Below are 3,916 nucleotides of genomic sequence, written 5' to 3' on the forward strand. Positions count from 1 at the left end.
ATGAGCCGCGCTGACGTATAGCCACGGAGCAGCCAATCAGAGTGCGGGGGAGGCGGGGCGGCGCGAATTTCTAATTAGTTAATGAAGGGCTGCAAAAGTCACAACGCAAAAGTGCATTAAAGGCTATGATTCTAATAGTTGTCCGCTATGTATTATATTATATTATAATAAAATTATATTATATTATAATAAAAAAAAACATTCCTGTGCCTTTCCAAACTGAAATGTCACTAATCTTGAAACAACCCTGAAACAACAAATCAGAGAGATGCATGGATGCAAGCAGAAGAGAGGGTATTCCAGCCAAAAAAGTGAAGACTTCATGTAAATATCTAGAAAAATGGGATATTGAATTTACCTTTTTTAAGAGGGGCAGGATGAAGCAGAGTTATTCAATGTGGAAAGTTTGAAAAACGCTAAGCCTGGGCTAGAAGCACAAAAACATGCCCAGGCAATGTCTGCATTTGTGACTAGCAATACCACAGAGGCAGACCAGGTCATAAAAATGGAGGTTAAAATGTCAGTCAGTGCTGTGTGCTAAAAACAATGTTGCCTTTTCCTTCTGTGATGACTTCAACAAGTGTTCCCAGGTTCTGGTATCGCACAGGTGGTTATTTTAGATTTCTTGTTACATTAAACTACATTACATTACATTACATTATATTTGGCAGACGCTTTTGTCCAAAGCAACTTACAATAGTGAAGCACAAAAGTAATAGAAGGTAAGAACATCTTTATATAGGGCCTAAAGGAGGTCAAAGGGAAATAATGGGATAGAGGAGTGAAGGAGGGGAAGAAGGAAATGAGGTTAAAAGTAGTTAGTTTGTTGTAGGTGTTAGGAGAGTAAGTGCTCTTTGAAGAGCTCTGTCTTCAGGAGTTTATTAAAGATAGTGAGAGATTCTCCTGATCTGGTAGTGGAAGGTAGTTTGTTCCACCATTGGGGAACTCTGTCTGGATTGCTTTGTGTGAATGTGAATGTTCTTGTAATCATGTCTTAAAATCTAAGGGATACTGAACCTCCGTTGGACTGGTGGGACGGCTCGAAGCGCGTGGCTGAAAATTTTGCTTAGTTTTAAATCCAAAGCTTGAGCAGAAGGCAGGGGGGACCTCAGACCCTCGTGTCTGTGATTGGCCCAAATAAATATTTGGCCAAAGGGTTTAGAATATTAACAATATGAAACCATTCTTGCTTAAAATCAAGCCTTTTCTTTAAGATGTGGTTCAGTTGCAACTCCAACATACTCAATCGTCTTCATCCAGTTAATCCAGAAGAACTTCTCCATAGATTATAATAAATAAGTGAGCAGAGGGGGCGGAGCGACACAACTTGATTTTCTAATTAGTTAATAGAGGGATTGAAAAGTCACAAAGCAAAAGTGACTAATAGGTTTTATTTCTAATAAACTTTTGCAGTTGTGAAGAAGACTAACCTTGGGTTTAAATTGGCATATAAAACATAAAAGGCAAAAACAGCAGTTATAAGCCTCTCTGCTATGTTCAGAAGTACTGTAGGAGCCAAAAGTTCACAGAGAAGAAGGCAGGGGGGAACTCAGACCCCTGTCTCTGTAAATGGTTTGAAGAAATGATTTGGCCAATTGGTTTAGAATACTACCAATTGGAACCATTCACAGCTAATAGAAAATAATCAGAACATTTCCAGAATTTTTGTGTAAAACTATACAAATAAAATGGGCAAATAGGACACTTTGAGTTACCTCTAACATGGATACAAGAAGAGGTACAACACACTATTCTAACAGGACAATGTACATCTCCATACTGATCCCATGCCAAGAGCTTGCCTTAAAGAAACAAATGCTATAGCTATGTTATGGGCAGCCGCATTACATATACTCGATTAAGAATATTCAAGACATTACAATGCAGGCTTTAAGACCGACCATCTCCCTTTTGTGTCCCTTTTAGTTTAATTAAATAGCCAATATCATCTTGAAAGAGATTAAAAGACAAATTGAATTGAGTGATTGAATTACATGCAAAGGGGCCTTTGAGATGTTATCAGCATGTTACAATGCACCCATCAGTCTTCATTATGGTGAAGTGTTTTGCACCCGGCACTTATTTGACCTGTTCTTTATTTGTGTGTCTATGTAAACAGGAGGAAGCAGGTCTAAACCAACACACTCTCCAAATAAAGCCCAGTAAATAAACAGTGGCCAATTTCCTCTTTTTTTTTGGGTGAGAATCATGGGACAGGAACTAGTATGTATAGGTGACTTTTGCCACATCCCATAAAAGCTACATACCACTACAACTGGGCCACTGCACTGAATGTGGATGAGATTTTTGCTGTATGTTCAAATGGACAATTCTAGCCAGACACTGCTGGTTACTATCTTATTACACACTACATTGCCCACTGTGGATGATACGCACTCCAATGCTTAGCCAATCAGCTTATAGAGATGTAAGTATACCAAGCCATCCCCTAAGGTCATGATCAGTTTAAATAGTGATGTTCCATGACTTTTGGCATGTCTGTGTTTTTTTTGTACTATAGATTTAGATGGACCTTAGAAGCTATGCTCTTTCTTTAAGGATATATTTATATTTGTTTGTACCTCAAAAAACAAAAATGTACTTGTATAGGAACTTTTATTTTTTGTTCAAATTAGACTGTACTATTATTATTATTATTATTATTATAGGTTTGAAGTAGTTTTTCAAATAAAATTAATTTTAAGGGGAACAACCAGCACATAAATACACTACAATATGAGAACAGGACGACCAAGAAAAGCCAAGTAAGCTTTCGAAACACTGGACATGTACCTAAAAAGAAAGGAAAAGCTGTGAAATAAGGTACCACACAATTTTGCAACTTGCTATTTGCCATTGTGCATATTAAGAAAAGGGCTCACAACAGGTTCACAACAACAGGACATCATACAAATAGATTACAAAATCACTTCCATGGGACTACTAGTTTCTGTTCCATCACTTTTGGCATTGCATTTTTGGTATAACACTGTAAAATTCAACTTTTACAAGTTTCCAGTGAGCTTTCTGCTGTGTCATGATACATCTGGTCCTAGAGTTTCATTATATTTAGAAGCTTTATGTTTAAAAACCCAAAACTGATATTAAGTAGTCATTTTTATGTTTTATATAATGTATTTTGTTGTGTTCTGCCATAAAGCATTCATACATATTTAACTATTGCATTGTTCAATGCCTATGAATGGATAATGAAGGACTTATGAGGGAGGAAATTTCCCAACAGGAAGAACAAGGTTTGTGTCACTCCTTGATGTACCTGTGTAAAGCATATCATCAGCCCTGACGCTGAGATGAGCTGTTTACTCTAAACTAAATGGAATGTTTTCAGGTGACACAACAGGTCAATACATGTCAATACACCCTGCCAAGGGCAACATCCACACACACAAATGACGTGTCAGTAGCCGCAGCTGCTATTGTGACGTCTGTGAGTTAAATAGACTATTTAAAATAGTACATTAATTTAATAGATTTTCGATGTTCTATCAATTGCTATGCAAAGAAATTATATTTTTAATTTTATGGCCAGGTAAATAATATAGATTTGAAATGCTATGAAGTCAACAGTATAGCATATAGATCAGAAAATGATGCTTGCTTTTACATCCTACAACACAGAGGACAGACAGTTAATCATAATATATGATCTACAAGTTTGCCTAAGGTAGCCTGTGCATAATTACAGAGTGTCAGAAACTGGGGGACACGCCCAGTATGCAAATAGATTGTGCCAGAAGCCAATAGAAAAGAAACAGTTATTTGTAACAGACTCAATTCATTTGATTCAGCTTAAAGATCCCTGTTTGAATGTAAATGTGGCCACAATTGTATTGTTTAGAAATGTCCCACTTTTACATTTCAAAACAGACTTTATTTATTTGTGAGTGGAACAAGT

This window comes from Astyanax mexicanus, chromosome 25 (assembly GCF_023375975.1).
Source record: "Astyanax mexicanus isolate ESR-SI-001 chromosome 25, AstMex3_surface, whole genome shotgun sequence".
Taxonomy (NCBI): Eukaryota; Metazoa; Chordata; class Actinopteri; order Characiformes; family Acestrorhamphidae; genus Astyanax; species Astyanax mexicanus.